Source organism: Arachis hypogaea, chromosome 12 (genome assembly GCF_003086295.3).
Source record: "Arachis hypogaea cultivar Tifrunner chromosome 12, arahy.Tifrunner.gnm2.J5K5, whole genome shotgun sequence".
Classification (NCBI taxonomy): domain Eukaryota; kingdom Viridiplantae; phylum Streptophyta; class Magnoliopsida; order Fabales; family Fabaceae; genus Arachis; species Arachis hypogaea.
Genome location: NC_092047.1, coordinates 79,135,034 through 79,159,964, shown reverse-complemented (window position 1 = coordinate 79,159,964; position 24,931 = coordinate 79,135,034). Strand labels below are relative to the sequence as shown.

At 38.7% G+C, this 24,931-nt stretch overlaps 2 non-coding genes across 2 annotated transcripts; both read right to left on the bottom strand.

The window, feature by feature from the left end:
* Positions 1–344: 344 nt before the first annotated feature.
* LOC112732100 (small nucleolar RNA R71) lies at positions 345–452 on the bottom strand. The gene has a single exon (XR_003167838.1). It is a non-coding gene; the product is annotated as a small nucleolar RNA R71 (small nucleolar RNA).
* Positions 453–19,819: 19,367 nt separating this feature from the next.
* Positions 19,820–19,927, bottom strand: LOC112730788 (small nucleolar RNA R71). The gene has a single exon (XR_003166597.1). It is a non-coding gene; the product is annotated as a small nucleolar RNA R71 (small nucleolar RNA).
* Positions 19,928–24,931: the final 5,004 nt, after the last annotated feature.

Here is a 24,931-nt window from a genome sequence, read left to right as displayed (position 1 = left end):
CACCAACTTCCAACTTCTATGGAAGAAGCATCTCAATTCCTGCAATTAGAGCAAACAACTTTGATCTTAAGCCTCAATTAGTTTCTCTAATACAGCAGAATTGCAAGTTTCATGGATTTCCATTGGAAGATCCTCATCAGTTCTTAGCTGAATTCTTGCAAATCTGTGACACTGTTAAGACCAATGGGGTTGATCCCGAGGTCTACAGACTTATGCTTTTCCCCTTTGCTGTAATAGACAGAACTAGGATATGGTTGGACTCACAACCTAGAGAAAGCCTGAACTCTTGGGAAAAGTTGGTCAATGCTTTCTTGGCCAAATTCTTTCCACCTCAAAAGATGAGCAAGCTTAGAGTGGAAGTCCAAACTTTTAGACAAAAGGAAGGTGAATCCCTCTATGAAGCTTGGGAAAGATACAAGAAATTGATCAGAAGGTGTCCTTCTGACATGCTTTTAGAATGGAGGATCTTAGGTATATTCTATGATGGTTTATCTAAATTGTCCAAGATATCATTGGACCACTCTGCTGGTGGATCTCTTCATCTGAAGAAAACACCTGCAGAAGCCCAGGAACTCATTGACATGGTTACAAATAACCAATTCATGTATACTTCTGAGAGGAATCCTGTGAACAGTGGGATATCTCAGAAGAAAGGAGTTCTTGAGGTTGACACTCTGAATGCCATATTGGCTCAGAACAATATATTGACTCGGCAAGTCAATATGATTTCTCAGAATCTGACTGGATTGCAAGCTGCATCTGGCAGTGCTAAAGAAGCCTCCCATGAAGGAGAAGCTTATGATCCTGAGAATCCTGGAATGGAAAAAGTGAATTACATGGGAGAATCTTATGGAAACACTTACAATCCTTCATGGAGGAATCATCCTAATTTCTCATGGAAGGATCAGCAGAAGCCTAATCAAGGCTTCAATAATAATAATGGTGGGAGAATTTGGATTGGCAATAGCAAACATTTTCCATCATCATCTCAGCAACAGACAGAGAATTCTAGGCAGAGCCTCTCTGACTTAGCAACTATAGTCTCTGATCTAACTAAGACCACTCACAGTTTTGACTGCAACAAGGTCCTCCATTAGAAATCTGGAGGCACAAGTGAGTCACCTGAGTAAAAGAGTTACTGAAATCCCTCATAGTACTCTCCCAAGCAATACAGAAGAGAATCCAAAGAGAGAGTGCAAGGCCATCAATATATCCAAAGTGGCCAAACCTATAGAGGAGGAAGAGGCAGTGATTTCCAGTGAGGAAGACCTCAATAGATGTCCACTGACCACTAAGGAGTTCCCTAATGAAGAACCAAAGGAATCTGAGGCTCATACAGAGGCCATAGAGATTCCACTGAACTTACTGTTGCCATTCATGAGCTCTGATGAGTATTCTTCCTCTGAAGAGGATGAAGATATTATTAAAGAGAAAGTTGCTCGGTATCTAGGAGCAATCATAAAGCGGAATGCCAAGTTATTTGGTAATGAGACTTGGGAGGATGGACCTCCATTGCTCATCAATGAACTGAATGCCTTGGTTCAGTAGAAATTACCTCAGAAGAAACCGGATCCCAGAAGGTTCTTAATACCTTGTACCATAGGCACCATGACCTTTGAGAAGGCTCTGTGTGACCTGGGGTCAGGTATAAACCTCATGCCACTCTCTGTAATGGAGAAACTATGGATCTTTGAGGTACAAGCTGCAAGAATCTCACTAAAGATGGCGGACAAATCAATGAAACAGGCTTATGGACTTGTAGAGGATGTCTTAGTGAAGGTTGAAGGCCTTTACATCCCTGCTGACTTCATAATCCTAGACACTGGAAGGATGAGGATGAATCCATCATCCTTGAAAGACCTTTCCTAGCCACAGAAAGGGCTGTGATTAATGTGGACAGAGGAGAGTTAGTCCTTCAATTGAATGAGGACTACCTTGTGTTTAAGGCTCAAGGATCTTCTTTTGTAAACATGGAGAAGAAGCATGAGAAGCTTCATCCAATTCTCTCCATACAGAGCCAAGTAGAGCCCCCACATTTAAACTCTAAGTTTGGTATTAGATGCCACAATCATGCTCTGAGTATCTATGAAGCTCTGTAAGAGCTTACTGTCAAGCTATTGACATTAAAGAAGTACTTATTGGGAGGCAACCCAATCTTATTTATCTATGTTAATTACTTTTTCATTTCATTTTCCATTGTTAGTTTATGTTTTCTTTAGGTTGATGATCATGTGGAGTTACAAAAATAGCTGCAGAACTAAAGCGGAATCAAAAACAGCATAAAAAATAGCACACCCTGGAGGACAGGCTTACTGGCATTTAAACGCCAGTAAGGATAGCAGAATGGGCGTTAAACGCCCAGTCTGGCAGCATTCTGGGCGTTAAACACCAGAATTGGCAGACAGACTGGTGTTTAATGCCAGAAAAGGGTGTCTGGCTGGCGTTAAACGCCAGATAGGATCATCAGCCTGGTGTTTAACGCCATGAAAGGCAGCAGACTGGCGTTTAAATGCCAGAAAGGGCTGTCCAGGGGCGTTTAAATGCCAGAAAGGTGCAGGGACCAGAATTTCTTGACACCTCAGGATCTGTGGATCCCACAGGATCCCCACCTACCTTACCATTCAAATTCAAAATATTTCCTTCCCAAACCCAACCTCTTCTTACAAGAATTCCCTCTCTCTCTTACCCTATAAATACCCCTCCTTACTACCTTCAATTTCACACATCATAAACACTTAAACCCCCCCTTTAGCCAAATTCAAAACACCCCCCTATCCCCTCCATTTCTTCTTCTTCTCCTCATTTCTTTCTTCTTTTGCTCGAGGACGAGCAAACCTTTTAAGTTTGATATGGGAAAAAGCTCTGCTTTTTATTTTTCTATAACCATTAATGGCACCTAAGGCCGGAGAAACCTCTAGAAAGAGGAAAAGGAAAACAATTGCTTCCAACTCTGAGTCATGGGAGATGGAGAGATTCATCTCAAAAGCCCATCACTAGAAAGAGGATGGAGCAAACAAGAGAGCCCACTCATGGACCTCAACAAGAGCATGAGGAAGTCCCTCATCAAGAAATCCCTGAGATGCCTTAAGGGATGCATTTTCCTCCACACAACTATTGGGAGCAACTCAATACCTCTTTAGGAGAATTGAGTTCCAACATGGAGCAACTAAGAGTGGAGCACCAAGAGCACTCCATCATCCTCCATGAAATCAGAGAGGACCAAAAGGCCATGAGAGAGGAGCAACAAAGGCAAGGAAGAGACATAGAGGAACTCAAGAACTCCATTGGTTCTTCAAGAGGAAGAAGAATCCACCATCACTAAGGTGGACCCGTTTTTTAATCTCCTTGTTTATTTTCCCTTTTGTTTTCGGTTTTTATGCTTTATGTTTTGACTATGTTTGTGTCTTCATTACATAATCATTAGTGTTTAGTGTCTATGTCTTAAAGCTATGAATGTTCCATGAATCTTTCACCTTTCTTAAATGAAAAATTTTTTCTGAAAAAGAAAAAGAAGTACATGAATTTCGAATTCTATCTTGAAAATAGTTTAATTATTTTGATGTGGTGGTAATACTTTTTGTTTTCTGAATGAATGCTTGAACAGTGCATATTTTTTATAGTGAAGTTTATGAATGTTAAAATTGTTGGCTCTTGAAAGAATAATGAAAACAGAGAAATGTTATTGATAATCTAAAAAATCATAAAATTGATTCTTGAAGCAAGAAAAAGCAGTGAAAAACACAAAGCTTGCGAAAAAAATGGCAAAAAATAAAGAAAAAGAAAGAAAAAGAAAAAGCAAGCAGAAAAAGCCAATAGCTCTTTAAGCCAAAAGGCAAGGGCAAAAAGCCAATAACCCTTTAAACTAAAAGGCAAGGGTAAAAAGGATCCAAGGCTTTGAGCATTAATGGATAGGAGAGCCAAAGGAATAAAATCCTGGCCTAAGCGGCTAAATCAAGCTGTCCCTAACCATGTGCTTGTGTCATGAAGGTCCAAGTGAAAAGCTTGAGACTGAATGGTAAAATTCGTGATCCAAAGCAAAAAGAGTGTACTTAAGAACTCTGGGAACCTCTAACTGGGGACTCTAGCAAAGTTGAGTCACAATCTGAAAAGGTTCACCCAGTTATGTGTCTGTGGCATTTATGTATCCGGTGGTAATACTGAAAAACAAAGTGCTTAGGGCCACGGCCAAGACTCATAAAGTAGTTGTGCTCAAGAATCAACATACTAATCTAGGAGAATCAATAACACTATCTGAATTCTGAGTTCCTATGAATGCCAATCATTCTGAACTTCAAAGGATAAAGTGAGATGCCAAAACTGTTCAGAAGCAAAAAGCTACTAGTCCCGCTCATCTAATTGGAACTAAGCTTCATTGATATTTTGAAATTTATTGTATTTTCTCTTCTTTTTATCCTATTTTGTTTTTTGTTGCTTGGGGACAAGCAACAATTTAAGTTTGGTGTTGTGATGAGCGGATAATTTATACGCTTTTTGGCATTATTTTTAGGTAGTTTTTAGCATGTTTTAGTTACTTTTTATTATATTTTTATTATTTTTTATGAAAAAATCACATTTCTAGACTTTACTATGAGTTTGTGTATTTTTCTATAATTTCAGGTATTTTCTGGCTGAAATTGAGGGACCTGAGCAAAAATCTGATTCAGAGGCTGAGAAAGGACTGCAGATGTTGTTGGATTCTGACCTCCCTGCACTCAAACGCAATTTTTCTGGAGCTACAGAAGTCCAATTGGTGTGTTCTTAATTGGCATGGAAAGCTAACATCTTGGGCTTTCCAGTAATGTATAATAATCCATACTTTGCTTGAGATTTGATGGCCCAAACTGGCGTTAAACGCCAGCTAGAGACCCTTTTCTGGCGTAAAACACCGGAACTGGCACCAGAACTGGAGTTAAAAGCCCAAACTGGCATGCAAGCTGGCGTTTAACTCTAGAAAAGGCCTATGCACGTGTAAAGCTCAATGCTCATCCCAAGAACACACCAAGTGGGCCCCGAAAGTGGATTTCTGCACTATCTGCACTTAGTTACTTATTTTCTGTAATCCTTAGTAACTAGTTTAGTATAAATAGCACTTTTTACTATTGTATTGGAGGCTTATGCCATTTTTCACATTTGGAGGCTGGCCACACGGCCATGCCAAGACATTTTTCTCTTATGTATTTTCTACGGTGGAGTTTCTACACCTCATAGATTAAGGTGCAGAGCTCTGCTGTTCTTCATGAATTAATGCAAGTACTATTGTTTCTCTTTCAGTTCACGCTTACTTATTCTCCAAGATATACTCTCATACTTAATTTAGTTAAGTCAGAATGAAGGGGTGACCCGTGACAATCACCCACTATCTTCGTTACTCGCTTAGCCAAGATCCGCGTGCCTGACAACCACAAGCGGTCTACATGATGTTCAACGTAGTCATTGGACGACAGCCGGAGTATAGTCTCTTGGGTCTCTAATCTACGGATTTGACTTGCCTCTCCTAACAATAGAGCATTCAAATCTGTCAGATTAGAACCTTCGTGGTAGAGGCTAGAACCAATTGGCAGCATTCCTGAGATCCAGAAAGTCTAAACCTTGTCTGTGGTATTTCGAGTAGGATCTGGGACGGGATGAATGTGACGAGCTTTAAACTCACGAATGTTGGGTGCACTGACAGTGTGCAAAAGGATAGAGAGATCATATTCCAACACAAGTGAGAACTGACAGATGATTAGCCGTGCGGTAGCTGTGCCTGGTATTTTTCATCCGACACGAGAGATTCGACAGTTGATTAGCCGTACAGAAACCGTACCTGGACCATTTTCACTGAGAGGAGGGATGGTAGCCATTGACAACGGTGATCCACCAACATACAGCTTGCCATGGAAGGAAGCCATGCGTGTTTGGAGAAGAAGACAGCAGGAAAGCAGAGATTCAGAAGCAACAAAGCATCTCCGAACGCTTGTCTGAAATTCCACCCCATGAATTACATAAGTATCTTATTTTATTTTATGTTTTATTTATCTTTTAATTATCAAAACCTCGTAACCATTTGAATCCGCCTGACTAAGATTTACAGGATGACCATAGCTTGCTTCAAGCCGGAAATCTCCATAGGATCGACCTTTACTCGCGTAAGGTTTTATTACTTGGACGGCCCATTGCACTTGCTGGTTAGTTGTACCGGAGTTGTGAAAAATGTGATCACAATTTTGTGCACCAGTGCTCTAGTATGAGCCATTGATGAGTTTCATCAACAAATTCTATGGGTTAAGATAAGAAATCCTCCAACCCTTGTGATTTATCAATTTCATGAACCCTGGGTTGATTATAAGTGTGAAAATAGGTTATGTTAGAGCATTGTATTTATTTTCCACTTTTACGGTTTTGGAAAACCATGGGATGGGGGTTCTCATTCCGTATATATTTTCTAACTTTCAGATGCAAGTCCTGGCACTCAGCAGTGAACTAGATTCATCTAAATGACGGCGGAGTTTATCTGATTCTGTTTTGTGCTTTTAGATCTCTCCCCTTATTTTGTAAAACCAATTAGGATGTATGTATGTATTCTTTTAAAACTTACCTATAGAGGCTTTAATGAATTTTTGGGAGAGATAGGAAACTACTGTTGTCAACTGATTTTATTTCTATATCCTAGTCAGCCTAAACTTCGCAGGTCGTGACTAGTGGATATTATACTTATGTCTAAATATTATGTATTTTGTCTTTCTTCTATTCTTCCTTATTGTTATACCTTATCTTGTTTCATTATCGGAACGCTTTCTATCTTTTGTCTCTTTGATACGAGAGTGTCTTTCATTTGTGATTTTATTTTATGTTCTTTTCAGGCCTTTTGTTACTAGTTCTTTCATTCAAACACATATATCTTCTTACTATTAATCCACCTTTAGAGTCGTACCACCTTATTATCATTCACTTATGACTCGAGCATAAGGATTTGAAAATTAGGGTGTTACAGGATACCTCACAGGGAATTCTCTGCACTCTGACGTAGAGATTTCCACCTTCTCTTTGTTTTCTATTGTTTATGAGTAGGAACAGGAACAAAGAACCTCTTCTAGATTTTGATTCTGAGATTGAAAGAACCTTGAGGCGGCGTTTACAACAAGCAAGAGCTTATAAAGCCGGTGAGAATCTCTGGGATAATTTTGATAAGGAAGTTGAAGAGTCCACTATGGAGCTCAACAACAACAACAATACGGTTAATGCCAATGTTGTTAATCCTCCTCCTAATATACCTGCACAACCTAGGAGAACACTTGACTCATATACTGCCCCTAGCCCGAATTTCTATGGGAATAGCATTGTTGTATCCCCTATTGCTGCTAACAACATTGAGCTGAAGCCTTAGTTGATTTCTCTGGTGCAGTAAAATTGCCAGTTTTACAGACTCTCGCAGGAAGATCCCAGCTTATTTATTTCTAATTTTTTGCAGTTCTGTGACACTGTGAAGACTAATGGAATCCATCCTGATGTCTACAGAGCTAAGCAGTGGCTGGACACTCAGCCCAAGGAGAGCTTGAATACTTGGGATAAGGTGGTCAACAGGTTTCTGACTAAGTTCTTTCTACCTTAGAAGTTGACTAAGCTGAGGACGGATGTTCAGACCTTCAGGCAGAGAGAGGGAGAGTCTCTCTATGAATCCAAAAAAGGTACAAGCTGATGCTCAGGAAGTATCCTCCTGATATGTTCTCTGATGGGTTACAATTGCAGATATTCTATGATAGAGTCTCTGAGACTACCAGAATGTCTCTAGATAATTCTGTAGGAGGGTCACTCCACATGAAGAAGACCCCTGATGAAGCTATGGAGTTGATTGAGATGATTGCCAATAACCAAAATTTATATTCTTCTGAGAGGACCTCAGTGAAGAAGGGAGTCATGGAGTTGGATACCTTAGATGCCATTCTTGCGTAGAACAAGGCTATGTCTCAGCAGATCAATGCTATTACTCAACACTTGAGTGGAATCCAAGTTTCAGCCGTCAGTGCTCATGACACTTCCTATGATGAGTGATTGCTTCCCTTAAGGTAAGACTTATGACTATGGACAATGTATTCCTGAATAGGTTAACTACATGAGAAATTTCTCCAGAAATCCCAACAATGATCCCTACTTCAAGACTTTTAATCAAGGGTGGAGAATGATGAACGGATATTTTATACACTTTTTGGCACTATTTTCTCAGTGTTTTTAGTATATTTTTGTTAAGTTTTATTATGTTTTAGTGCAAAAAAAATCACTTTTTGGATGCTACTTTGAGTTTTTGCGGTTTTTCTATGATTTTAGGTGATTTTTGGGTGAATTTGGCAAATTTTGGCAAAGTCTAATTCAGAGGCACAGAAAGGATAGCAGATGCTGTCAGATCTTGACCTCTATGCATTCCAACGAGCATTTCTTGAGCTACAAAGGATTAATTGACGCGCTCTAAATGGAGTTGGAAAGCTAACTTCTAGAGCTTTCCATTAATATATAATAGTTTATACCTTTCTTTGGAAATGACTACCCAAACTAGGGATTGAACGCCCAACTTACCCCCATTCTGGCGTTCAACGCCCCAAAAGGACCAAGGCCAGCGTTGAACACCCATGACTGGTGGCAACACCACCAAGGGAGCACCAAGGCGGCATGGACACCCTCTAGTAGGCGTTCAATACCCACTCCTCCAAGTTGGACGCCAAGCTCAACCCAAACACTCACCAAGTGGGCCCAGAAGTGGATTTTCGCACCTTTAGCATAAACCGGATCATTTTTGTAATTTCTAATTATTATTAATTTCTTTTTAGGTCTAGTTATTAGTATAAACAAAAGGAAGATCACCTTTGTTAAAAAACTTTTGGATCTTCAGCTTCTTAGAACTTATCTTTTCTGTAAATTATGAGCGGCTAAACCTCAAAGGTTAAGGATAGGAGCTCTGCTCGTTCCTATGGATTAATATTATTACTTTTCTGCTTTAATATATGTTTGATTCCATTCTATGGTGTATTTTCGTTCTTCATCTTTATGAATCTGGGGTGGAACGACAGTATGACCCCTTATTCTACATGAGTTCTTTACAAGTCCTGATCTGGATAGTATTAAGCTACAGCTTGAGAGTACATCACAGGTTCCAACAAGTTACTTGGGCTAATTGGGATATGTGACATGAAATCTCGTTAGTCAGGGGTAATTGAGGTTCCTAGAGCTTCATTCTCCGATCTGGAAGATCTGACATTGTCTGTAGCATTTTGAGTAGGATCATTAGAGATTGAATTGCGTGCACTTCATCCTCGTCCAGATTGACTGACCTGTTCGGGCGCTTGGTCTGGATCCGAGGAGATTAATGACCACGATCCATGGCTTAATCACTTACAGCCTTGCAATTGAATGAATCACTCATTGTTAAAGTAGTCAGTAAGAAGTATCAATCTGGAAGAACAAGCATCTCCGAGGCCTTAAATGTTTTCTTACTACTGTTTCTACGTCAATTCTTTATTGCTTTGTTATTGTTTTGTTTACGCGCCTACAATAACAACAATCAACTTTCTATTTTCCTGACTAAGATCTGTAGGATAACCACAACTTGCTCAATTTGACAATCCTCGTGGCATTCGACCCTCACTCACCTGAGGTATTACTTGGACGATCCAATGCACTTGCCGTTTCAGTTGTGCGAGTTTCATTTTTGCACACAAAAGTTTTGGTGCCGTTGCCAGTGATTGTTCGTGATGGACAACTAACAGTTGTCTTGCTACTTAGATTAGGTACTTTTAATGTTTTTCTTTTTGTGTTTCTTATTTCCTTTTTAAAATTAAAAAAAATATTTTCATCTTTAGTCATCTTTTTCTTTTGTTTGATTCTTGTGTTAAGCTTTAAGTTTAGTGTCCTGTTAGTTTTTATTGAATTCTCTTTTCTTAAAGTTTTCGAAAATTTTTCTTGTTTTTCTCCCTTTGTGTACGAAATTTTTTTTAGTTTTTCTTTGTTTGATTTCAAAATTTTTAAGTTTAGTGTCTTTTAGTGTTTTTCCTTTTTAATTTTTTGAAAATTAGAGTCTTTAATTTTAAAATTTTTAAGTTTGGTGTTCGTCTAGTTTTGTCCTTTCTTTTTAATTTTTTTTGAAAATCTTTAATCTTCTTCTTTCTTGATTTGAAAATTTTTAATTTAGTTTAATTATTTATCTTTTTATCTTCTTTCTTAGAAAATTTTCGAAATTATTGTTGTTTAATTTCATAACTTTTTAAGTTTGGTGTCCCAGTGGTATCTTTTGATTTAATTCAATTTTTTGTTTATATCTTTATCTTATCTTTTTCTTTAATTTTAAAACTTTGTTATCTTATTTTTCTTTTTAAATTAAATTTTTTAAAGTTTAATATTTGGTTAATTTTTCTTTCTTTAAAATTTGAATTTCAAAATCTTTCTTTAACTTTTTTTTAATTTCAAAATTTTTCAAAATCAAATCTTCCATCTTAAATTTTTAAAATCTTATCTTATCTTGTTTGACTTTCTTTCCAAATTTAAATTTTAGAATCTTTGATTGACTCTTTCTTTTTAAATTTAAAAATTTTTTAAAATTAAATCTTTTATTTTATTTTTCAAATCTTGTTAGTTAGTTATTTGTTTTATCTTATTTTAATTTTAAAAGTTTGGTGTCTTTTTAATTCTTCTTTCTTTCCTCTTTTTCGAAATCTTCTAACTTCTTTTCTCTCTCTTTATTTTTGAAAATCTTCTTCTTATTTCCCTCTTTAATTTTGAAAATTCTTTTTAAATTAAAAGACATCTTTCTTTTCTTTTCTCTTCATCTAGCTCTCTCACTAGGAGTTCTCTATACTCTGACATAGAGACTCTTTTCTTTTCTCTTTTTGGTTTCTTTTTTCTTGTTTATGCGCAAGAATAGGGATAAAGAACCTCTCTTTGATCCAGATCCTGAGCCTGAAAGGACTCTAAGAAGGCGTCTGAAACAAGCTTAGGCAAGCAGAGCCGTAAGGAATCTCACAGGAGCTTTAGAACAAAATGCTGAAGATACAACAATGGCAGCTAACCCAGATAATGGGGGAGACGCAAGAAAGGTCCTAGGATCTTACACTGCACCCAATTTGGATTTCTATGGCGCAGCATCTCCATTCCTACCATTGGTGCAAACAACTTTGAGTTGAAGCCTCAACTGGTCACTCTAGTACAATAGAATTGCCTATTTCATGGACTTTCGCAGGAAGATCCAAATAAATTCATATATGACTTCCTGCAGATATGTGACACTGTCAAGACTATTGGAGTAAATTCAGAAGTCTACAAGCTCATGCTCTTCCCCTTTGCTGTAAGAGACAGAGCAAAGCTATGGCTAGATTCTCAGCCTAAGAAAAGCCTAGATACATGGGACAAGGTGGTCAATAGATTTTTGACCAAGTTTTTTCCACTTTAAAAGCTGAGTAAGCTCAGGGTGGAAGTACAAACCTTCAGACAGAAAGAGAGAGAATCCCTCTATGAAGCTTGGGAAAAATATAAGCAACTGATTAGGAGATGTCCTCCTGATATGATTTCAGACTGGACCATGCTAGACAGCTTCTATGATGGTCTATCTAAAGCATCCAAGATGTCATTGGACCACTCTGTGGGAGGATCCTTCCACTTTAAGAAGATGCCTGAAGAGGCACAGGAGCTTATTAACATGGTTGCCAACAATCAATACATGTACACTTCTGAGAGGAACCCTGTGAACAATAGGGCTGTTCAGAAGAGAGGTGTCTTGGAAGTAGACACCTTAGATGCCATCTTGGCTCAGAACAAGCTCATGTCCTAGCAGATCAACATGATCTCTCAGCACTTGAGTGGGACGCAGAGCTCAAATGCTTACTGTCCAGAGACAGCGTATGAACTAGACGCTGGTGATAACACTTGGACCACCATGGAGGAAGTGAACTACATGGAAAACTCCTCCAAAAACTCCAACAACAACCCCTATTCGAATACTTTCAATCAGGGATAAAGGAACCACCTTAATTTTGGGTGGAGAGATCAGCAAAAGCCTCAGCAAGGCTACAGTAACAATCAGGGTGGGGACATCAAGGAAATCAGAGCTTATGAAGAGATTGGGGACATCATCATGCACACCCCTACACACATAGAAGAGCCTGAGAAATATCCATCTTCAGACGAGCAAGAGAAACCCAAGGAGGAGCAAATTGCTCGGTTCCTGGCGATCCTCAGGGAGCTGAAGGCCAACTCCTCTCATGCAGAAGGATTGGAGAAGGATCCACCTTCCCTGTCGTGTTTGAAGGCCTCAAAGGGCAATGAGACTGTGGCACTGACTAAGGAGTGCAATGCCTTAGTCCAAAAGAAGCTTCCTCAGAAGCTGCCTGATCTTGGAAGCTTCTTGATTCCCTGCACTATAGGGACCATCACCTTTGAGAAGGCACTTTGTGACCTTGGCTCAAGCATCAACCTCATGCCTCTCTCTGTGATGAAGAGGCTGGGAATTCAAGAGGCACAACCTTCCAGAATCTCATTGGAGATGGCAAAAAAGTCCTTGAAAAGGGCTTATGGCATGGTGGAAGATGTCCTTGTAAAGGTTGAAGACCTTTACTTCCCTGCAGACTTTGTGATCCTAGACACTGGGGAGGACAGAGACAACTCCATCATCCTAGGAAGGCCTTTCCTTGCCACTGCAAAGGCTTTGATAGATGTAGAAAAAGGAGAGCTAGTCCTAAGGTTGTGGGAAGATCATATCTTGTTCAAGATCCTCAACCCTCAATATCCCTCTGCTAAAGGAGGTACCATTGTGCAACACTTCGTGTTTCAGCCTTCACTCTCAGTGCAGAGTTTTACAAAGCCCCCATACACCAACTCTAAGTTTGGTGTTGGGCAACCATCATTAAGCACTGGAAAGGAAGGTACTAAGAAGAAGGTACCTAAAGGTTGGAGGGATAAGAAGATTCCCACTGAAGGCTTCTCACCTGGCATGAGAGTTGTCTTCACTAAGAGTCCAGTCATTCCACATACTGTAAATTGGATCCTGTCTCTAGAGCATGTGGAGCTCATTCATGAGAGCATAGGAAGAAAGTTCACTATGAAGGGTGAAGATCTGAGCCCCTACCTACCTCCGTAATGGAGTTGTATGTCAAGCTAATGACGGTAAAGAAGCGCTTGTTGGGAGGCAACCCAACCATTAGCACAGTACTCTCAAATTCCTTCTATTTATTTTAGTTTGATTTTATATTATAGATTTTTTATGCATGGAAATCTGTATCACTACAAATTTTCCTCGGCAAGTATACCGAATGTCGTCAAGTAAAAACTCACAGTAGAGTGAGGTCAAATCCCACAGGGATTCATTGGTTGATCAACTTTAATTAGAGGAGTGTTCTAGTTGAACTGAATAGATTTGAATTGGGAATTGCATAAAATTAAATGGCGGAAAACGTAAATAGCAAGGAATGTAAATAACTGAAAATAAATTGCAGAATGTAGGGAGCAGAAATTAAATTGCAGAAACTTAAATGAGTATGGGGGTAATTGAGCATAAATGTAAACAACATAAATTAAAGAATGAGAAAGATCAGAGATAGGGAAGTTCATTGGGCTTAGGAGATGTTGGATTTCCCGGATCAAGTTCATTCTCATCTCTTCCTCAATCAATGCATTCGTTGATCTCTTGGCAATCTTAGGTGATTGAATCCCAATTTCTTGGTAATCCAATCTTTCTAAGCTTGAAAAATTTCCCAATTCTTTGATCTAATTTCTCATGAGAAGAGATGAAGTACGATCACTGATTATACCACAGGTTTTTCTAGATCAAAGCGTTGGTAGGATTATATGTCACCGTATCCATCCAACCCCAATCCAGTCTAACATGAGAAAGTATTTCTAGCATGATTTCCTCATTCCTCTTCCAAGGTTCAAAGGAAATCCAAGTATGAGAGACAATTGCTTAATTGGATGAAGATCGAAAGCTTTTAAGTAAATCAAGAGAAAAGAAAGAAGAAGAAGAATGAAAATAATTATTGATCCATTGAATTACAATAGAGCTCCCTAACCCAATGAAAAGGGGTTTAGTTGTTCATAGCTCTGAGAATGGAGATTGAAAATGATAAATCCATTTCAAAATAAACTGAATTACAGAAAAAGTACAAATACAGAGTGTTTTCAATCCTGGATCCACCCCAGGTGCTAATTTCTCTCTAGTTCTAAACTACCCCTATATATACTACTTCTCTGATCTTCAGTTAGCTCTGCAAGTCTCTGGATTTGGGCCTTTAAGCATAGTTGAAGAAGTTACAATCTTAGTGGGCTTAGCTCAGCTTGCAGGAAGAGTTTGAGTTAGGTACTTTCATGTTAGTCAGTCCGTTAGTGTGGTTAACGTCAAGTGTAAATCCTGGTTCGAAGACGTTAGTGACACTAACTTGGTCACTAACATTCCCAAACCCTTTTGAAGTCACGTTAACCCCACCATTAGTGGCACTAACGTAGCCACTAATGTAGCCTTTCCTAACCTTGATCATGTTAATGGCACTAACATGGCACTAACGTGGCCAGTAACATGGCACTAACGTGGCTCTTCACTACTTCTTGTACCTAAAATCAATCAAACATAGTGCATTAAAGTTTTGCTCTTGATCATGAGATGATGCATCATGCATTATATCATTCAACTCTTGCATTATTCTCATAAAATTGTTTAGAATTCATAATGTTTGCTTGAATCAAGGTATGGATGCATATTTAACCAATTACTTGCTTATTTCCTAAGAAAATGCATGAATCTAACCTAAAACATACAAAAGATGGCTAGTAAAACTAGCCAAGATGCCCTGGCATCAATTTTCTTTTGCTTTTTGACGTTTGTGATCATGTGCAGCACTTAGAACAATAATAGAGACATTCAGAACTGAAAACAGAACACCCTGGGGAGAGTCTCTTGCTGGTGTTGAACGCCAGACAAGGAGAGAGCTCGGCGTCCAACGCCCACACAGGAGCTGAGAAGAACTGCCCCTTGGTCCCCTATGGGCATCCAACGCCCACCAGGGAGTAATCCTGGCATTGAATGCCAGACAAGGTACATTCTGGGCATCCAACGCCCAAGAGGGAGCATGCATTGGCGTTGAACGCCAATATGGGAGCATCATGGGCGTTCAACGCCCTAAAGGGAGCAGCCAGGGCCAACTTTGTGGTCCCCAGTGGGCGTTCAATGCCCAAACCTGGCACTAAACGCCCAGGCAAGGGCAGGCAGCTCGAGCTTGGAAGCATTCACAGCCAGTGGGTGATAAACCCATATTTTATAATATATTTTGTGCTCAATTTAAGTGATTTATTCAATCCTTCACTCACTTATTCATGTTAATTGCATGGTTTTACTTTTCCTTCCTTATTATGTGATGTATGTGTGATAAACCACTATTTTATGGTTTATCTTGTGCTCAATTGAGGGGTTTTTATCAACTCTTTACCCACTTATTCATACTATTTGCATGGTTTTACATTTGCCTTCCTAATTATGTACTTTGATTGAAAACATGCTTCTTTGGCCTTAAGTTCCCTATGTTTAATCCTCTCTTATTACCATTAGATGCCTTGATATGTGTGTTAAGTGATTTCAGAGAATACAGGGCAGGAATGGCTTGGAAGATGGAAAGGAAGCATGCAAAAGTGGAAGGAATACAAGAAGTTGGAGAAATTGCTAAGCTGTCCAGCCTGACCTCTTCGCACTCAAACGGCTATAACTTTAGCTACAGAGGTCCAAACGACGCGGTTCTAGTTGCGTTGGAAAGCTAACATCCAAGGCTTCGATTTGATATATAATATACTATAGTTGCCTGATGAGCGGATAATTTATACGCTTTTTGGCATTATTTTTAGTATGTTTTTAGTAGGATCTAGTTACTTTTAGGGATGTTTTCATTAGTTTTTATGTTAAATTCACATTTCTGGACTTTACTATGAGTTTGTGTGTTTTTCTGTGATTTCAGATATTTTCTGGCTGAAATTGAGGGACTTGAGCAAAAATCATATTCAGAGGTAGAAGAAGGACTGCTGATGCTGTTGGATTCTGACCTCCCTGCACTCAAAGTGGATTTTTTGGAGTTACAGAACTCAAAATGACGCGCTTCCAATTGCGTTGGAAAGTAGACATCCAGGCTTTCCAGCAATATATAATAGTCCATACTTTGGCCGAGTTTAGATGATGTAAAAGGGCGTTGAACGCCAGTTCTACGCTGCTGTCTGGAGTTAAACGCCAGAAACACGTCACAAACCAGAGTTGAACGCCAGAAACACGTTACAACCTGGCGTTCAACTCCAGAAAGAGCCTCTGCACGTGTAACATTCAAGCTCAGCCCAAGCACACACCAAGTGGGCCCCAGAAGTAGATTTATGCATCAATTACTTACTTCTGTAAACCCTAGTAGCTAGTTTATTATAAATAGAACTTTTTACTATTGTATTAGACATCGTGGATTGTATTTTTGATCTTCGGATCATCTTGGGACGTCTGGTTCTTAGATCATGGGGGCTGGCCATTCGGCCATGCCTGAACCTTTCACTTATGTATTTTCAAACGGTAGAGTTTTTGCACTCCATAGATTAAGGTGTGGAGCTCTGCTGTTCCTCATGAATTAATGCAAAGTACTACTGTTTTTCTATTCAATTCAACTTATTCCGCTTCTAAGATATTCATTCGCAATTCAACATGAATGTGATGAACGTGACAATCATCATCATTCCCCCACGAATGCGTGCCTGACAACCACTTCCGTTCCACCTTAGATTGGATGATTATCTCTTGGATCTCTTAATCAGAATCTTCGTGGTATAAGCTAGATTGATGGCGGCATTCATGAGAATCCAGAAAGTCTAAACCTTGTCTGTGGTATTCCGAGTAGGATTCTGGGATTGAATGACTGTGACGAACTTCAAATTCGCGAGTGCTGGGCGTAGTGACAGACGCAAAAGGAGGGTGAATCCGATTCCAGTATGATCGAAAACTTCAAATGATTAGCCGTGCTGTGACAGGGCATTTGGACCATTTTCACAAGAGGATAGGATGCAGCCATTGACCACGGTGATGCCTCCAGATGATTTGCCATGCAGTGACAGCGCATCGGACCATTTTCCAGAGAGGATGAAAAGTAGCCATTGACAATGGTGATGTCCTTACATAAAGCCAGCCATGGAAAGGAGTAGGACTGATTGGATGAAGACAGCAGGAAAGCAGAAGTTCAGAGGGACGAAAGCATCTCTAGACCTTTATCTGAAATTCTCACCAATGATATACATAAGTATTTCTATCCTTATTTTCTGTCTATCTATTATTTATTTTCGAAAACTCCATAACTATTTGATATCCGCCTGACTGAGATTTACAAGGTGACCATAGCTTGCTTCAAGCTGACAATCTCCGTGGGATCGACCCTTACTCACGTAAGGGTAATTACTTGGATGACCCAGTGCACTTGCTGGTTAGTTGTATCGAGGTTGTGAATGAAAAACGATTTATTAAGACGTGCGTACAGAGTTTTTGGCGCCGTTGCCTGAGATCACAGTTTCGTGCACCAAGTTTTTGGCGCCGTTGCCGGGGATTGTTCGAGTTTGGACAACTGACGGTTTATCTTGTTGCTCAGATTAGGTAATTTTCTTTTTGTTTTATTTTCAAAAATTTTTCAAAAATCTTTCAAAATCTCTCTTCTGTTTTCGAAAATTATTCTAAAATTTTTAAGAATGAATTCTAGAGTTTCATGAAGCATGTTGAAGCCTGGCTGGCTGTAAAGCCATGTTTAATTCTTTTGGATAGGGGCTTCCAATCATCAGCATAGAGGCAAGTTAATTGGGATGTCAGCTGTGGCATGTCTGAGTTACATACTAAAGCTTGGCTGGCTATTAAGCCATGCCTAACCCTCAGATTGGAGCTTTAGACTAAGAGTACAAGATTCCTGGAATTCATATTAAAAATTTTGAAATCCTTATTTTCTTTTTTCTATATGTTTTTCGAAAATAATATACAAAAAAAATCCAAAAAAAAATTATAAAATCATAAAAATAAAAAATATTTTGTGTTTTTTTTTTGAGTCTTAAGTCAATTTCAAGTTTGGTGTAAATTGCATACTCATCTTGTATTTTACGAAAATTGCATTCATGCATTGCATTCATCATGATCTTCAAGTTGTTCTTGGTAAATCTTCTTGTTTGATCTTGATGTTTTCTTGTTTTGCATCTTTTCTTGTTTTTCATGTGTATTTTTGCATTCATAGTGTCTGAACATGAAAGATTTCTAAGTTTGGTGTCTTGCATGTTTTCTTTGCATATAAAAATTTTCAAAAATATGTTCTTGATGTTCATCATGATCTTCAAAGTGTTCTTGGTGTTCATCTTGACATTCATAGCATTCTTGCATGCATTCATTGTTTTGATCCAAAATTTTAATGCATTGCATCATTTTCATGTTTTTCTCTTTCATCATTAAAAATTCAAAAATAAAAAAAAATATCTTTCCCCTTTTCACTCATAAATTTCGAAAATTTGAGTTGAATTTTTCAAAACTTTTTAAAACTTAGTTGTTTCTTATGAGTCAAATCAAATTTTCAATTTAAAAATCTTATCTTTTTCAAAATCTTTTTCAAAAATCAAATCTTTTTCATTTTTCTTATTTATTTTCGAAAATTTTAAAAATATTTTTCAAAAATCTTTTTCTTATCTTTATCACATAATTTTCGAAAATAACATCATCAATTAATGTTTTGATTCAAAAATTTCAAGTTTGTTACTTGCTTGTTAAGAAAGATTCAAACTTTAAATTCTAGAATCATATCTTGTGATTTCTTGTGAATCAAGTCATTAATTGTAATTTTAAAAATCAAATCTTTTTCAAAACTAATTTCAATCATATCTTTTTCATAATCATATCTTTTTCAAAAATTTGATTTTAAAATATCTTTTTTAACTTCTTATCTTCTTATCTTTTCAAAAATTGATTTTCAAATTTGTTTCAACTAACTAACTAACTTTTTGTTTGTTTCTTATCTTTTTCAAAACTACCTAACTAACTCTCTCTCTCTCTCTAATTTTCGAAAATACCTTCCTCTTTTCCAAAATTTCTTTTTAATTAACTAATTATTTTAATTTTTGATTTTAAATTTCGAAAATTACTAACCTTTTTCAAAAACTATTTTTGAAAATCCTCTTTCTCTCTCATCTCATTCTATTTATTTATTTATTTACTAACATCTCTTCCACTCACCTAAGGGAACCTCTACACCTGGGCAAAAAGGATCCCTATTATTATTATTTTCTGTTCCCTCTTTTTCATATGAGCAGGAGCAAAGACAAGAATATTCTTGTTGAAGCAGATCCAGAACCTGAAAGGACTCTGAAGAGAAAACTAAGAGAAGCTAAATTACAACAATCCAGCAAGCACCTTTCAGAAATTTTCGAACAAGAAAAAGAGATGGCAGCCAAAAATAATAATAATGCAAGGAGGATGCTTGGTGACTTTACTGCACCTAATTCTAATTTACATGGAAGAAGCATCTCCATTCCCACCATTGGAGCAAACAATTTTAAGCTTAAACCTCAATTAGTTTCTCTGATGCAACAAAACTGCAAGTTTCATGGACTTCCATCTGAAGATCCTTTTCAGTTCTTAACTGAATTCTTGCAGATCTGTGATACTGTTAAGACTAATGGAGTAGATCCTGAAGTCTACAGGCTCATGTTTTTCCCTTTTGCTGTAAGAGACAGAGATAGAGTGTGGTTGGACTCTCAACCCAAAGATAGCCTGAACTCTTGGGATAAGCTGGTCAAGGCTTTCTTAGCCAAGTTCTTTCCTCCTCAAAAGCTGAGCAAGCTTAGAGTGGATGTTCAAACCTTCAAACAGAAAGAAGGTGAATCCCTCTATGAAGCTTGGGAGAGATACAAGCAACTGACTAAAAAGTGTCCTTCTGACATGCTTTCAGAATGGACCATCCTGGATATATTCTATGATGGTCTGTCTGAATTAGCTAAGATGTCATTGGATACTTCTGCAGGTGGATCCAGTCACCTAAAAGAAAATGCCTGTAGAAGCTCAAGAACTCATTGACATGGTTGCTAATAACCAGTTCATGTACACTTCTGAGAGGAATCCTGTAAGCAATGGGACGCCTCAGAAGAAGGGAGTTCTTGAAATTAATACTCTGAATGCCATATTGGCTCAGAATAAGATATTGACTCAGCAAGTCAATATGATTTCTCAGAGTCTGAATGGAATGCAAGCTGCATCCAACAGTACTCAAGAGGCATCTTCTGAAGAAGAAGCTTATGATCCTGAGAACCCTGCAATAGCAGAGGTAAATTATATGGGTGAACCTTATGGAAACACCTATAATCCCTCATGGGGAAATCACCCAAATCTCTCATGGAAGGATCAACAAAAGCCTCAACAAGGCTTTAATAATGGTGGAAGAAACAGGTTTAACAATAGTAAACCTTTTCCATCATCCACTCAGCAACAGACAGAGAACTCTGGACAAAATACCTCTAATTTAGCAAACTTAGTCTCTGATCTATCTAAAGCCACTGTAAGTTTCATGAATGAAATAAGGTCCTCAATTAGAAATTTAGAGGCACAAGTGGGCCAGCTGAGTAAAAGGATCACTGAAATCCCTCCTAGTACTCTCCCAAGCAATACAGAAGAAAATCCAAAAGGAGAGTGCAAGGCCATTGAAATGACCATCATGGCCGAAACCACAAAAGAGGAGGAAGACCTCCTGGGACGTCCAGTGATCAATAAGGAGCTTCCCTCTGAGGAACCAACGGAATCTGAGACTCATCTAGAGACCATAGAGATTCCATTGAACCTCCTTATGCCATTCATGAGCTCTGATGAGTATTCCTCTTCCGAAGAGAATGAGGATGTTACTAAGGAGCAAGTTACCAACTACCCTGGTGCAATCATGAAGCTGAATGCCAAATTATTTGGTATTGAGACTTGGGAAGATGAACCTCCCTTGTTCACCAATGAACTAAGTGATCTGGATCAACTGACATTGCCTCAGAAGAAACAGGATCCTGGAAAGTTCCTAATACCTTGTACCATAGGCACCATGACCTTTGAGAAGGCTCTATGTGATCTTGGGTCAGGGATAAACCTCATGCCCCTCTCTGTAATGGAGAAATTGGGAATCTTTGAGGTGCAAGCTGCTAAAATCTCATTAGAGATGGCAGACAATTCCAGAAAACAGGCTTATGGACAAGTAGAGGACATGTTAGTAATGGTTGAAGACCTTTACATCCCTGCTGACTTCATAATCCTAGACACTGGGAAGGATGAGGATGAATCCATCATCCTTGGAAGACCCTTCCTAGCCACAGCAAGAGCTGTGATTGATGTTAACAGAGGTGAACTAGTCCTTCAATTGAATGAGGACTCCCTTGAGTTTAAAACTCAAGGACATCCTTCTGTAAACATGGAAAAGAGGCACAGTAAGCTTCTCTCAAAACAGAGTCAACCAGAGCCCCCACAGTCAAACTCTAAGTTTGATGTTGGGAGGCCACAACCAAACTCTAAGTGTGGTGTTGAACTCCCATATCCAAACTCTAAGTTTGGTGTTGGGGAGTCTCAACAATGCTCTGAACATCTATGAGGCTCCATGAGAGCCCACTGTCAAGCTATTGACATTAAAGAAGCGCTTGTTGGGAGGCAACCCAATTTTTATTTATCTAATTTTATTTTTATTGTTATTTCATGTTTTATTAGGTTCATGATCATGTGGAGTCACAAAATAAATATAAAAATTGAAAACGGAATCAAAAATAGCAGAAGAAAAATCACACCCTGGAGGAAGGACTTACTGGCGTTCAAACGCCAGTAAGGAGCATCTGTCTGGCGTTCAATGCCAGAACAGAGCATGTTTCTGCAAGCAGCATCATGACGTTTAGACGCCAGAAATGCACAGTGAGGAAAGCTGGTGCTGAACGCCAGAAACAAGCATCTGGGCGCTGAACGCCCAGAACAAGCATCAATTCGGCGTTTAAACGCCAGAATTGTATGCAAGGGCGTTTTACATGCCTAAAGGGTGCAGGGATATAAATCCTTGACACCTCAGGATCTATGGACACCACAGGATCATCTCAGGATCTGTGAATCTCACAGGATCCCAACCCACCTCACCCTCTCTCTCTCTCCATTCATGGTCATCCCTTCTGTTTTCCATTCACCACTCACATCCATACACACATCCCTCCATCTCCTCCATACCTTCTTCTTCTTCTTCTATTCTTTCTTCTTTTGCTCGAGGGCGAGCAACATTCTAAGTTTGGTGTGGTAAAAGCATAAGCTTTTTGTTTTTCCATTACCATTGATGGCACCTAAGACCGGAGAAACCTCTAGAAAAGGGGAAGGGAAGATAAAGGCTTCCACCTCCGAGTCATGGGAGATGGGAAGATTCATCTCAAGGGTCTATAGCTCAGTGGTAGAACATGTGGCTGCAAATCAAGAGATCCCTGAGATACCTCAGGGGATGCACTTCCCTCCACATAAATATTGGAAGCAACTGAGGATAGGAATACCAAAAATCACTAGGGATCAAGCCACAAAGGCAAGGAAGATACATAGAAGAGCTCAAGGACATCATTGGTTCCTCAAGGAGAAAACGCCACCATCACTAAGGTGGACTCATTCCTTGTTCTTAAATTTTCTGTTTTGCGTTTTCTTTATGTTAAGTGCTTATCCATGTTTGTGTCTTATTACATGATCATTAGTATTTAGTAACTATGTCTTAAAGTTATGAATGTCCTATGAATCCATCACCTCTCTTAAATGAAAAAATGTTTTAATTCAAAAGAACAAGAAGTACATAAGTTTTGAATTTATCCTTGAACTTAGTTTAACTATATTGATGTGGTGACAATGCTTCTTGTTTTCTGAATGAATGCTTGAACAGTGCATATGTCTTTTGAAGTTGTTGTTTAAGAATGTTAAATATGTTGGCTCTTGAAAGAATGATGACAAGGAGACATGTTATTTGATAATCTGAAAAATCATAAAAATGATTCTTGAAGCAAGAAAAAGAAGCACAGAACAAAGCTTGCAGAAAAAAAAATGGGGCAAAAAAAAAGAAAAAAAAAAGAAAAAGCAAGCAGAAAAAGCCAAAAGCTCTTAAAACCAAAAGGCAAGAGCAAAAAGCCAATAACCCTTAAAACCAAAAGGCAAGGGTAAATAAAAAGGATCCCAAGGCTTTGAGCATCAGTGGATAGGAGGGCCTAAAGGAATAAAATCCTGGCCTAAGCGGCTAAACCAAGCTGTCCCTAACCATGTGCTTGTGGCGTGAAGGTGTCAAGTGAAAACTTGAGACTGAGCGGTTAAAGTCAAGGTCCAAAGCAAAAGAAGAGTGTGCTTAAGAATCCTGGACACCTCTAATTGGGGACTTTAGCAAAGCTGAGTCACAATCTGAAAAGGTTCACCCAATTATGTGTCTGTGGCATTTATGTATCCGGTGGTAATACTGGAAAACAAAGTGCTTAGGGCCACGGCTAAGACTCATAAAGTAGCTGTGTTCAAGAATCAACATACTGAACTAGGAGAATCAATAACACTATCTGAACTCTGAGTTCCTATAGATGCCAATCATTCTGAACCTCAATGGATAAAGTGAGATGCCAAAACTATTCAAGAGGCAAAAAGCCACAAGTCTCGCTCATCTGATTGGAGCTATGTTTCATTGATAGTTTGGAATTTATAGTATATTCTCTTCTTTTTATCCTATTTGATTTTCAGTTGCTTGGGTACAAGCAACAATTTAAGTTTGGTGTAGTGATGAGCGGATAATTTAAACGCTTTTTGGCATTGTTTTTAGTATGTTTTTAGTAGGATCTAGTTACTTTTAGGAATGTTTTCATTAGTTTTTATGTTAAATTCACATTTCTGGACTTTACTATGAGTTTGTGTGTTTTTCTGTGATTTCAGGTATTTTCTGGCTGAAATTGAGGGACTTGAGCAAAAATCAGATTCAGAGGTAGAAGAAGGACTGCTGATGCTGTTGGATTCTGACCTCCCTGCACTCAAAGTGGATTTTCTGGAGCTACAGAACTCAAAATGGCGCGCTTCCAATTGCGTTGGAAAGTAGACATCCAGGGATTTCCAGTAATATATAATAGTCCATACTTTGGCCGAGTTTAGATGACGTAAAAGGGCGTTGAACGCCAGTTCTACGCTGCTGTCTGGAGTTAAACGCCAGAAACACGTCACAAACCAGAGTTGAACGCCAGAAACACGTTACAACCTGGCGTTCAACTCTAGAAAGAGCCTCTGCACGAGTAACATTCAAGCTCAGCCCAAGCACACACCAAGTGGGCCCAGAAGTGGATTTATGCATCAATTACTTACTTCTGTAAACCCTAGTAGCTAGTTTATTATAAATAGAACTTTTTACTATTGTATTAGACATCGTGGATTGTATTTTTGATCTTCGGATCATCTTGGGACGTCTGGTTCTTAGATCATGGGGGCTGGCCATTCGGCCATGCCTGAACCTTTCACTTATGTATTTTCAAACGGTAGAGTTTCTGCACTCCATAGATTAAGGTGTGGAGCTCTGCTGTTCCTCATGAATTAATGCAAAGTACTACTGTTTATCTATTCAATTCAACTTATTCCGCTTCTAAGATATTCATTCATAATTCAACATGAATGTGATGAACGTGACAATCATCATCGTTCTCCCACGAACGTGTGCCTGACAACCACTTCCGTTCCACCTTAGATTGGATGATTATCTCTTGGATCTCTTAATCAGAATCTTCGTGGTATAAGCTAGATTGATGGTGGCATTCATGAGAATCCATAAAGTCTAAACCTTGTCTGTGGTATTCCGAGTAGGATTCTGGGATTGAATGACTGTGACGAACTTCAAACTCGCGAGTGTTGGGCGTAGTGACAGACGCAAAAGGAGGGTGAATCCTATTCCAGTATGATCGA